This window comes from Bos grunniens, chromosome 22 (assembly GCF_055505025.1).
Source record: "Bos grunniens cultivar Pamir isolate PY7600 chromosome 22, Bosgru_T2T1.0, whole genome shotgun sequence".
Taxonomy (NCBI): Eukaryota; Metazoa; Chordata; class Mammalia; order Artiodactyla; family Bovidae; genus Bos; species Bos grunniens.
This window is the reverse complement of record NC_141186.1, coordinates 15654426-15667847: the sequence shown is the minus strand read 5'-3', so window position 1 is coordinate 15667847 and position 13422 is coordinate 15654426. Positions and strand designations below refer to the sequence as shown.

The 13422-nt window shown below is 42.1% G+C and overlaps 1 protein-coding gene across 24 annotated transcripts in view; it reads left to right on the top strand.

The window, feature by feature from the left end:
* ANO10 (anoctamin 10) overlaps positions 1-13422 on the top strand; it is a 268016-nt gene that overhangs the window by 165233 nt on the left and 89361 nt on the right. Inside the window, exon 12 of one of the 24 annotated variants that reach the window (XM_086366283.1) lies at positions 1-13422. This exon is cut by the window's left edge and continues 57365 nt beyond it. The exons of the other annotated variants lie outside the window; for them this stretch is intronic. The gene's annotated coding sequence lies outside the window, so the exon portion shown is untranslated. 24 annotated transcript variants of the gene reach the window in all.

Sequence of the window (13422 nt, the reverse complement as noted above, 5' to 3'; positions counted from 1 at the left end):
TATACAGAGTGAAGTAAGCCAGAAAGAAAAACACCAATACAGTATACTAACACATATATATGGAATTTAGAAAGATGGTAACAATAACCCTGTGTACGAGACAGCAAAAGAGACACTGATGTATAGATCAGTCTTATGGACTCTGTGGGAGAGGGAGAGGGTGGGGAGATTTGGGAGAATGGCATTGAAACATGTATAATATCATGTATGAAACGAGTCGCCAATCCAGGTTCGATGCACGATACTGGATGCTTGGGGCTGGTGCACTGGGACAACCCAGAGGGAGGAGGGTTCAGGATGGGGAACACAGGTATACCTGTGGCGGATTCATTTCGAGATTTGGCAAAACTAATACAATATTGTAAAGTTTAAAAATAAAAAAATAAAAAAAAAAAGAATTGGACATGACTTAGTGACTAAGCAACATTTGCTAGACCTTACACTGCCTGATTACCCACAGTGGGTCCAGCAATATTTCCAGATGGCACTCACCATCACACAAGCAGATTAAGCCCCTTGCCTCATGGAACTTGCAGTCTAATTAGGGAAAGCTAGATGATGTAAAAAATATGTCTAAGGACTTAAATATATACACAGACATATGTGAATGCTTACAAGAATATTTAAGTACTTTTAGTCATTAAAAGATTTAAGGAATAGTTGAAGACCCACTGCCTTGCGTTTCCTTGAAGAGGTCCTGGAGAAGAGGCCTCTGACTATGACCATCATGCGTCTCTTACTTCGAGTGGTTTCATTTCTAAGTATAAAGGTTACGGTTCTTGGCACTTGCAGAAACATTTCAAGTTTTCACTCCTCTAACAGTACAAGTAATGAAACGATGATCTTAACATCGGACCTGGAATATTATAAAAGAGGGTAGTAACAGATCCCTCTCTGGCCATCAAGTCAGATTGATTTGATGAATCAATAGATGAAGTCAGTATCAACCTGAAAAATTGTCAGGAGGGTGAAAACATGAAAAGCCATTTGATCGAGAATTGAAAACCTACCTAGAGATTTTAGAGATTTCCATACCAACCACTACAGGCTGACTGCCTGAGATTGCACACAGGTGCTCTTGGAGCTTTGTAGAGCTTGATTAATATTCACAGTTTGCGCTAGGGCTGGAAAATCCATAAGGTCTCTCTTTTCTGCAGTCCTGGTTCCATGTTGAACCATGTACAGACATGCTGGGTGCTATGGGGCCGGTCTTTCTCTGGTCTCTGCCATCTCCTGGGCTCCGTCATTCTGTTTAGCTCCTGCACAAGAACCTGTCATTCCTCCAGGGCATTTCCTGTTGCAAGAATATCTCTAGGTTAGAAAGAGTTCCTTCATTCATCTTTTCAGCATTTCCCAGGGGCCCGTGTGCCTGTGCTATGCTGCACACTAGGGATACAGTGGTGACTGAAATATTTGTGGAAACTATGAAACTAACGAGTGGAATAGACCAGTGTGGAATCCTTTAGAATTACCCACCCATCCAGCATAGTGCCCAGAGCTAATCTTTTAAACAGTGATATTTGCATAATGTTCATGAGAAGGCACTGCTAAAAGTTACGACCTCATAGCTAAGGCAGGAAAGTAATTTTGCTTGAAATAAATGTCTTGTAGAGTGAAAGGATTTATAATTAGAACTTAAAATATGACCCAGAATACTTGCATTACGCTTCCTCAGGCAACTCAAAAGAAGACCTATGCTTAATCCTAAGAAGCTCCATCACTACGACGAAAGCTAAATGGAGCATCAGTGTTCTCCCACCTAGTTCCGTAGTTGCATATTGACAGAAAACTCTGAATTCCTCTGTATCTGTACAGTTCAGTTTGTGCAGATCTCAACCTGACACAATTAATATTGCAGATAAAATTGGACGAGTCAAGGATTCTCTGCGTCATTTTGTGTATGGTTTTAAATCAGTTTCATTGAGGTATGATTTGCATACCACAAAATGCACCCATTTTAAATGTTCACAATTCTCATTTGTATACACCCATGTAAGAACCACCACAAAGAGACTGAGACTATTTCCATAACTCCTGAAAGTTCCCTCCTTTCCTTCTGCAATTAGTCCTTCCTGTGCTGTGCTTAGTTGCTCAGTCATGTCCTACTGTTTGTGACCCCGTGGACTGTAGCCTTCCAGGCTCCTCTGCCCATGGTATTCCGCAGGCAAGGATACTGGAGTGGGTTGCCATGCCCTCTTTCACAGGATCCTCCCACCCCAGGGATTGAACCCAGGTCTCCCACATTGCAGGCAGACTCTTTACTGTCTGAGCCACCAGGGAAGCCCATGAATGCTGGAGTGGGTCGCCTACCCTTCTCCAGGGGATCTTCCCAACCCATGAACTGAACCAGGGTCTCCTGCATTGCAAGCAGATTCTTTACCAGCTGAGCTGCCAGGAAAGCCCTAGTCCCTCTTACTCCCAGTCAAAGACTATCATTGAAATGCTTTCTATCACTATAAATTGAATTGTCTTTTGTATTCATATAAATGGAACAATATGAGTATTCTTTGTGTCTGACTTTTTAAATTCAACATAATGCTTTTGAGATTCATCCATGTCACTGTGTATATATATTTCTTTTTATTGCTTAATAGTATTCCATGGTATGAATATACCACATTTTCTTATCCATTGGCCAGTTGATGAACATTTTGGTCATTTCTATATTTTTACTATTATGAATGAAGCTGCAGTGAACACTCTTGTACATGCTTTTTCATGTATATATGTCTTCATTTTTCTTGGGTGAATTCCTCATAGTGAAATTGCTGAGTGTTTTTTAAGAGGTTGTCTTTAATTTTTCATCTTTATGTATGTTGGGTCTTCCCTGCTGCAGAGGTTTTTCTTAGTTGCAGCGAGTTGGAGCTGCTCTCTAGTTCGAGCGCTCAGGCTTCTCCTTTCAGTGGCTTCTCTTGTGGAACACAGGCTCTAGGTGTCTGGGCTTCAGTAGTTGTGGCACATGGACTCAGTAATTGTGGCACACAAGCTTAGTCGCCCTGCAGCGTATGGAATCTTCCTGGACCAGGGGCTGAAGTGGTATCTCCTGCATTGCAAGGTAAATTCTTAACCACTGGACCCCCAGGGAAGCCTCTCCCCTTTTTTTCTGAGATAGGTCGTATTTGTGCATGCTCAGTTGCTAAGTTGTGTCTGACTCTTTTTTGCCACTCTGTGGCCCAAAAGGCTCCCCCATTTGTATAATAGACTCCAGTTTCATCCACCTCATTAGAACTGATTCAAATGTATTCTTTTTAATGGCTGAGTAATACTCCATTGTGTTCTTAATCTGTTTAGCTAGAGGTTTATCAATTTCATATATCTTTCAAAGAACTAACTTTTGGTTTTACTGATTTTTCTATATTTTTGTTTTCTATTTTACTTGTTTATTTTCTGTTAGTATTTTCTTCAATCTGTTTAATTTGGTTTAATTGGTTCTTTTTCTGTGCTGTGTGTGCTCAGTCACTTCAGTCATGTTCGACTCTGCAACCTTATGGACTGTAGCCCTCCAGGCTCCTCTGTCTGTGGGATTCCCCAGGCGAGAATACTGGAGTGAGTTACCATGCCCTCCTCCGGGGATCTTACTGACCCAGGGATCAAACCCACGTCTCCTGTATCTCCTGTATTACAGGTGGATTCTTGATGGCTGAGTCACTGGGAGCCTTGTTTTTTTCTAGCCTCTTTTAATTCTATTTTGTAAATTTCTTAGACTAGATTCCCTCACTCTCCTGTTGAAGTTTTCATTTTGACAAACATTTGGTAATTTCTATGAATTCTTTCTGGTTTTCTAGCTTTTCCTTTCTCATGAGAGTCTACACTGTCTGTACGATTGCAAAATTTTCTTTGTTCTCTCTGAGGCTATCATCTTTTTTAAAAAAACAAACAAGCATATCTTCTGTTCCTTGAATTATCTGAGTTACCTGAATTATGTTTCCTCTGAGGTTCATTTTCTTCCTTTCACCCTGGGGTATGTGTGCATGGCAGTGTGTCTGTCTTTTTCTCTGTTTTCATGATGGCTTTTCTCAAGCGTCTGGTGATTCTTGGCTATCTGTTTCTAGCACGGCTGGCTCAGGATATCGTCATAAAAGTGACATTTTCTTGCTAGCAGAGGCTTAGCTCTATGATAGACGACTCTGACGGGTGAAATGTGCTGCCCATTCCCCACAACCAGAATACAGACCATGTTGCTCAGCTCCTTAGTCTCCTCACCCCAAGAGAGTTCCCTTCCTGGGTTTAGTAAAAATGTCTTTGTGTGTGTGTGTGTGGCCCGTGTCTTGCACATGTGCACGTGCATAAGGGTTGTTACTTAGCTGTAAAACATTTGCACACAGGGCTGTGGGGAGGGGAGGAGCCCCCCTGTCACCGTGCCCACTGTCCTGAGGTAGTGTGCAGGTCTGGAGACTTTCCCAGTTTCTAACTGGTCAGCTTCCTTCACAGCTGAAGCTCCCTCTGTTGGGGCTCTGGGCCCAGTTCCCTCCACTCAGTTTCCTCACCTTATACTCTTTCATCTGTTTTTGGATTTCCAGAAGTTTGTAGAAATATCCCATGTTCTTAACGATCTCCTTCCCATTTTCTTCATTATTATGTCATGCCTTTTTAATTTCTTTGTTCTTTTGATAGTCTTTTGATATCAGAGAGAAATAGGAATCTTCAGCCTCCCATCTTAAATCAATGTACTTCATTCCCTTTTTAACTGCTCTACACTGTAGTCTATGGCGTGCCTGATTTCTAATCAAATGCTGCCGTTTCCTTGGCTCTGTGATCCTGGGAAATTTGTTTAACTTCTCTGTGCCTTGGTTTTTGAAACAGAGAAAATAAGAGTACCTACTTCATTAGGATGGTTGTCAGCACTAAATGAATTGCTACATGTCAAAGCCCTTGACCAGATTAGCAGCAGCAGGCCCCGTGTGAATGTTTCTATGTTATTTTCAGCTGTGGCTAGTTGTTTGAACACACCCTCCCTGGCTGGCTGCAGATTCTCTGTGTGTCATGACAGTGCTGTGACGGGGGTCCCGGCTTCATGTCGTGCTCTGGGGATGTTGGGGGAGTCATTCTGCAGAAGGTGGGCATTGCTGGTGGTGGGGGAGGGCAGCACCCACATGCTCCAGATTTTCACAGAGAGACCATATAACTTTCTTGCTCTTTACCTGCCTAGCAGCTATGGATGTGAAGATTCTCAGTGGTTTTCATCTTTTCTCCAAGGTTATGGACAAATGGGAATGGACAATATACTTGCATCCCTCAGCTACAGAGATGTAGTAACAACTAAAAACATTAAATTACATTTATTTGTATTTAGAATTCCTACTAGTTTCGAGGTATGGAGTGGGCACTCTCCTCACCCACATGGAGTGTGCTCACGGAGCAAACCATGGCAATGCCCAAATTAGAACCAGTCCACTGGCCTGGAGCCCTGTCCCTTCTGTCCTGGTTGAGTGCCCCCTGCCCCCTCAGCGCCCACCATCCAGGGAAGAGCTTTTCCAAGGCAAAGAAGGCAGGTTTTCACTCACAGAGATTGGAAGACTGAGTAGAAGTTCCTGACAGGCACTGATGGGACGCTCTCGCCAGCCTCTGGGGCCAGCTGAGAAGCATCGTCCTCAGGAGGGTCCCAGATGGGACCTAGCGGTTCTGACAACCCTTCTCAGTGGTTCTGACAACCCCTTCTCTTCACCCTCACTCGCCACTCCCTGCTCCGAGCTTCTCCCACAGGTCATTCTTCCACAGCGGCGCCCACATGGGTATTCCCATGGGCCCTCTGGAGCCACATTCAGTCACCAAGCCTCACCCTCCTCACGGATGACTCGTCTGTGTAAACATGGCCTCTCCCTAGTAACACCACCTCATCTGTTACCCACCGAACGGGTGGTGCTCGGGTTTGTTACCCTCCCCTTACCAGGACGAATACAGGATGGAACTGGGATCCAAGTGCATACCCACACTGCCTCCTGAAGGGATAGCTTCCAAGAGAATAGAACAAAAGATGAAGTGACACCATGGCAGGAGTGGGTCAGGGAAGGTGAACGGTGACAGGGTCAGCCCGCCCTCGCCCTTGGAGCCACCATATGCCTTTAGGTGGAGTTCGCCTGCCTTGCACTGAACGGTGCTGCCACTGTACTCGAATGTCCTTAGGTCCTGCCGTGTTCCGTGCAACTCAGATGCTCAGGGACTTTTCTCAGCCTTGCAAGGACTGAGAAGCTCATGGAATGCAAGAAACTGGTTTAAGACTGATGGGAGATTTAATACTTAGTGTTTCCTGTCTACTTCATTTGTTGTTAATGGGGTTCATAATTTTCATGAGAGAATTCATGTAGAAATGTTGTCTATGTAGAAATATTTTCAGGATATTTTATTGTTACAGTTAGCAAAAGGAGAATGTGAAGGAATTTTGTGGGGCAAATTAAATAATTTCAACTTAAATTCAACTTCTCCTTAGAACATTTTTTTCTAAAGTTGTCTGTCTTAGCCCCTTAAGGAGATTTGTCCGCTGTATGGATCTTGTTGAACAATAGTCTCCATTGTAAGGGGTCTCTTGACAAGGACTCCAGGATCAGCGTTTATAACAGGTCTCCAGGGTTTTCATATTTTTATTTTCCAAGTAACAGAGGTCGTATGTAGCCCAGTGGGGATTGGTTGTAATCACCCCTTTTATAGGTAATAAGCTGGGAACGAAACAAGAGCTCCTGACCCTTCTTCCAGCGCTTATTCATCGGCTGTCTTTGTTGCCAGGAGCTCAGTGTCACTCAGGGTAAGGGAGGCAAAGAAACCTGAGCAATTGTTCCAGGATCACACAGAACCTCCCCCTGGAGTAGGAATGGGGGCCATGAGTCTTGGTTGATCAGACCGGGAGCTGTTCCGGCCCCAGGCTTTGTATTGTATCATCTCCCTGGAGCCAGAGCCTCGTGAATGGCAATTTCTCACGACACAGGAGTTCATTTGATTTCCACCTGTGCTGGTCTCCTCCTTGTAGCTGGTTTTATTTTAGGATATAATTTTTAGTTTAGAGATAGAGAACAGAAAATGTGTTAGAAACCAGAAGCCTGTAGGAAGCATGTATTTATTCTAAAGTGAAACACACACATTTTTGCAGTCAGCTCTAGCTGTCAGGATGAGCTTGGATACATGTGGTTTACAGAGTCTGCTGTGTGGTATTTCATGTGCTAAGTTACTCATCATGGTGTCAAGTTCAATTCTATAGGAGTCTTTTCATTTACCATTCTTTCTGAATTTATTTCAAAGCTTTACTCTGCATTAGACTGAGCATGAGCTAATTTAGCTTTCTAGTTCCTATTAAATACCATCCTTACATCGAGATGACGATTGTAGCAAAACATGGGATGGTGATAGAATTGTGATAGACTGTTGGGTGCAGGTCACGGCACATTGTAGATGTCTCCGGAGCATGGTTTACAAGGACTAGACATACTGGAAATCTGCAAGTACACAAAATCCATACTTACTAACTGCTGTTCCCCTTCCCTATGACCACCACCACCTCAGACACATAAAATCAGGTTGTTCCTACTCTTTGATTCATGGCACAGGCATCTTTGTTTGTATTTTATTTTAATTTCCGCTTCTGTGGCCCTTCCCCAGCATAGGCACCCATGCTGGTATATTTCTTATTTTTATTACTCATTTTTGTTAATTGTGTTGCCTGTTTTTGTTTTTTAATTTATGTGCATGGATTTGGGCTCCCAATGTCTACCTGATTCTTTTTTGCTCAGTGTTATGTTTATGATACCCATCTATGTGGCCATATATAAATCTGTGTGCTCAGTTGTGTCTGACTCTCTGCCACCCCATGGGCTGTAGCCCACCAGGCTCCTCTGTCCATGGAATTTTCCAGGGAAGAATACTGGAGTGGGTTGCCATTTCCTTCTCCAGGGGATCTTCCCAACCCAGAGATCGAACCCACGTCTCTTAGGTCTCCTGCATTGGCAGGCAGATTCTTTACCACTGTGCCACCTGGAAAGCACATATAAATCTGGTTCATTGTCTTCTGCATGTATTTCCATGGTTTGAATGTACCAGAATTTACATATCCATGCTCCTAGTGATGGACACCTGCCTCAGCTCCATGCTTCTAAAGCCACTGCTACATGAGCCTGTGCAGCCTGCTGTGTGCTCCCTCGCGGATCTGAACACGAGCTTACACTGAAGCACAGGTGGAGACAGTGCCCAGGTTTAGCAGATGTTTAGCATCCCAAAGGTAAAAATTAGTGCCACCGGTGTAATATTGAACTTTTGGAGCTTTAAGATATACACATTTTGTATAAAAGACGATATTCAGATGTGCAGTTGAAATTCCTGTTAGGAATCTGAAGAGTCTGTTTTCCCAGCAGCCTTTTCCTTTCCTCCTAATGGCTTCGCAGGTGTTGGTGACTATGTCACTGCTTGGTGGGTGCTCAGTTCCCGGGGAGGGAACCAAGCTGAGTTATCTGAGGAGTGAGCAAAGTAGTACATTGAGTTCTATTTAAAGAAATTAAGTATTTCATCATGTAGCAGGTATTTAAGCTTTTTTTTTTTAATGTTAAAAATTCTCTTTGCTTTTCTTCATTTCCATGCAACAGAAATTAGAGTGAACACAATTCTTTGTTCCTGTTGCAGCTGGCCCTTGCTCTGGAATGACAGTACTGGAGCACACCGCTCTACAGGATTTTATAACTTGGTTTATATATGTCTTTTTTATCTTTGTGCCCTAAGACCTAGAGACAGAGTCTGGTACCAAAAATGAAAAAAAGCATTCGGAACCAGCACGTGGTGAATCGTGTTGTCATGGTTGGAGATTTTGCACACTCAGCTTACTCGGAGACTCTGAGAAGATCAAGCAGGCTGTGCCCGTGTAGTTCTAGGAGTTGCCCTCAGATGGTAAAAGAGGGAAAGACAAACCAGCCAGTCTGAGCAGTGAGCTAATTCAGCTGGTCCTCAGAGGGGTCAGTGGAGGGAACATACCCAGGGAGATGGCCCTGGCATCCCGCCAACTGTGTGCATCCTGCCTCCCCAGGTCACTCCCTCCAACTCCTTGAGCCCTCGAGGGTCTGGCTATTGACTGCTCTCTCTAATAAATGTTCCTATCCTCCTTCACTGCCATAGCAGCCACCTTCTTTAACCTCTCCCCTGACCTCAGCCCCTCACCTCCAGTCATACCCTTGACCCCTTTCCTGCCATACAGCCATGTGACCGGCCTCAGTTTAAACCCCAGTTGCTGACCTCAGTGGCCCTCAGCACTGCCTGGCAGGCCGTGTGTTTTCGTGGCCTGTTGTCTTTCCTGCTCACTGAGATGACAACCCCATGCCTTCTCCTCTCTCGGTCCTCCATTACCTCCATCCCCTCCCTCGCGCTTGGCTGATGACCTCACTTCTCACCTTGCTGAGAAAGCAGAGGTATCAGATGAAAACTGCCATCCCCTGTGCTACTTGCACCTGGCCCATGTTTACCCACCTCTCCGTAACTACAGGAGAACCATGTCTGTACCCCACGAAGGACACCTCCCCACTTGTGAGCAGGTCCCATTCTGTCGTCCCTCCAGCAGGTGGCCCAGCAGTCCCCCACTCTCGCCTGCATCATCTCATTCCCTCTCCTATGGGATCATTCCCATCGGAACCCTAACATACGGGTGTTTCTCCCACCTCAACCTCACATCTCCTTCCAATTTTTGCCCCATTTTTCTTTAAACAAACTCCTTTAAAAAAAAAAAAAAGTTGGCCATGATCACTGCCTCCAGCTATTCTTCTTCATTTTCTCTTGAACCATCATTCCACCAGATGCCACTCTCAAGGTCGCTACTGCTAACACACAGTCACCTCTTTCATGATCTTTTTTTTAACCATTCATTTCTACTTTGACTTGACTCCCCTCTCCTGGAAACACTTTTTTCATTTGGCTTCCAGGGCCCTATATCACCTGCTTTTCCTCTGCCACCTTTCTTTAGTGTGGCAGTTCCACTCCTATGTGTGTGCCCAGTAGAAACAAAAATATGTGTCCATAGAAACATTTGTACATCAGTGTTCATGGTAGTATTTTTTATAACAGACCCCAAATGGAAACAACCCTAATGTCCATCCACTAACAAATGGATAAGTAAGATGTGGTTAGTCCACACACTCTAATTGAGTACTATTAGACGGAAAAAAGAAATGAACTACTAATACATGCTGTACAATATGGTTGAAACTTGAAAACATCATGCTAAATGAAAAGCCAGTCACAAAGGACCATCTATTGTATGGTTCCATTTATATAAAATGTCCAGAACAGACAAATCTATAGATGCAGAAAGTAGACTAATGATTACCTAGGGTCCCAGGAGATGACGATCATGAAGCAATGATGGCTAAAGGGAATGGATGTTTCTGGAGGTGTAAGGAAGTAACATTTTTAAAAAATACCTATTTGTCTGTACCAGGTCTTAGTTGTGGCACACAGGATCTTTAGTTGCAGCGCATGGGATCTAGTTCTGTGACCAGGGGTTGAATGGGGGCCCCTTGCATTGGAAGCGTGGATTCTTAGCCACTGAACCACCGGGGAAGTCACTGGAGTGTGAGGACAGGTTTTGATTGTGGTGCTTGTTGCGACAATCACACTTCTTTGAATATACTAAAAGCCACTGAATTGTACACTTCAAATGGGATGATGATATATCATGTATCAGAGCTCTCTTTTTTTTTTTTTTTTTAAGGAGAACCTGTTTAGAGATAAGGTAAGCTTGTTTTAAAATTGCTGTACATTTGACTTTTTAGCCTTTGAGGGTGGATCTTTAAATAGAAAAATAATTTAGTACCAAATCTTGAGAGTTTACCAGATGGCCAAACTGCCTTATACAGTTGGAAGTAGAAAACCAACAACAACTGAAAGCTACTTCCATTCACTCACTCTGGCTGAACAGCTAAGAGTTCAAAAACCCTTTATGATTTTGTAATTTTAGTTCCCTGGAATAATATATCTACTATTAATACTGTATATTATAAAGCCTAAGTAAAAGTAATAAAAAAGACTGTACCTGGACTTGTCAGATATCTAATCCACTCATGGAAGTTCATCTGTGAATGGATTAGAAGCTTAAAGAATTTATGACCATGATGCAGTTTTTCAGAACTGTAGCACAGTTTAATAGAAGTGTTTTTATAACCTACTGCTCTATTGCATCACGAGACTACATGCATGTTCTTCTCATCAACATTTTCTAATGCACAGGGTGCCCTTAATATGACTTTAGTTCATGTGGCTTGAGTATTTTGTTCAGGAATCTTATTTCAAGTTTGCTGCTTGAGTTTTAAAAATGTATCACAAATGGAAAAGTTATTAAATAAAATTTCCTTATTATTACGGGAACTCTCTAAGATGTGTGATTCTGGTATGGGTAGAGAGCCAAATATGTTATTTTTCACAGACTCAGAGATCAGATTTTCTGTATTTTTATTTTGCATTCACCAACATATGGACAACTTTTTTCTACTTGACTCTAAAAACAATGGTAAAAATTAGTAGATCAAGTCAATTGCTTTCTATATACTAGCAGTAAAAATTAGAATTTGAAATAAAAAACACATCACCACTTACCTTAGTACCAAAATAAAAGTTGAATTAAGTATAAATTTAGCAAAATACGTGCAAGGTCTTAATAAGGAAAAGTGTAAAACTCTGATGAAATAAAGTAAAAATCTGGATAGTCCATGTTCATGGATGAAGAGACTCAATATTGTTAACATGTCAATTTTTCCCCAACTTAATCTATATATTCTATGCAGTCCCAATCAGAATCCCATCAAGTTATTTTCTGTGTCTTGACAAACTGATCCTAAAGATTTTTGTGGAATGGCACAACACCCAGAATAGTCAACACGGTACTGAAAAAGAAAGAACAAAGTCGGAAGACTGACACTTCTTGATTTCAAGACTTACCATAAAGCTATAGAAATCAAGGTGGTGTGGTATTGGTGAAAGAAGAGATAAACATATCAGTTGAACAGAATAGACTCAAATAAACAGTTAACTGATCTTTGATAAAGGAGCAAAGGCAATTTAATGGAGAAAGGATAGTCTTTTCAACTCAGGATGCAAGGGTGCTAAAACAACTGAACATAATTACACGCAAATGTATATATATTTAACAGACCTTACATCATTCACAAAAACTAACCCCAAATGGATCAGAAACCTAAATGTGAAACAAAAAACTGTAAAACTTATAGAAGATAATATGGAAAATCTAGATGACCTAGTGTTTAGCAGTAAATTTTTATACAGTTCCAAAAGCATGAAAGAAATAAGATGGAAATTTTTTTAATTACAAAACTTCTCTTCAAAAGGTAATGAGTGACAAGACAGCAGGCCACAGACTAGGAGAAAATATTTTCAGTAGACATATCTCCTGAAGGAGTTGTATACAAAATATACAAAGAATTCCTAAAACTCAACATAACAACCCATAAATTAACATAACAACCCATAAATAAACTCAACAGTTTATTCATGGCTAGTGGGAAATGCCAAATGGTATAGCCTCTTGGAGAACAGTTTAGCAGTTTCTTACAAAACTAAATATAGGTTTACCATACATTCCAGCAATTGCCCTCCTGGATATTTACCCAATTTATGTCTACACAAAACTTCCATGTGAATGTTTATGTCAGCTGTATTCATAATTGCCAAAATTTTGAAGCAACCAAGATACCCTTCAGTGAATGGCTGGATAAACTATGGCACATGTATCCAATGGAGTGCTTTCACCCTTAAGAAGAAATAAGCTATCAAGCATGAAAAGATAGAAAGGAACCTTAAATATGTATTACTAAGTGAAAGAATCCAATCTGGAAAGACTGCATGCTCTGTGAGTCCTAGATGACATTCTCCAAAAGGCAAAACGAGAAGGACAGGAGAAAGGTCAGTGGCTGCCAGGAGTTTGTTAGGGAGGGAAGAGGGTGGGATGAGGAGGTGGCTGACAGGTGTTTATGGTGGTAAAACTATTAATAGTGGGTATTGCTGGGAGGGATTGGGGGCAAGAGGAGAAGGGGACGACAGAGGATGAGATGGCTGGATGGCATCACTGACTCGATGGACGTGACTCTGAGTGAACTCTGGGAGTTGGTGATGGACAGGGAGGCCTGGCGTGCTGCGATTCATGGGGTCGCAAAGAGTCGGACACGACTGAGCAACTGATCTGATCTGATCTGACATTATGCGGTTTGTTAAAACCCATACAGTGAACCCAAATGTGAACTGTGGACCTTAGTTAATAATAATGTATCAATATTGGTTCTTCAGTTGTAACAAATGTAGCACAGTAACATAAGATGTTAATAATAAATAAATAAAACCTTTGGGGGGAGTAAAGGGGACATAGAAACTTTCTGTACTTTCTGTGCAATTACTTTGCAAAGCTAAAATTGCTCAAAAAATAAAATCTCTTAATAAAGATAGTAAAAAAAA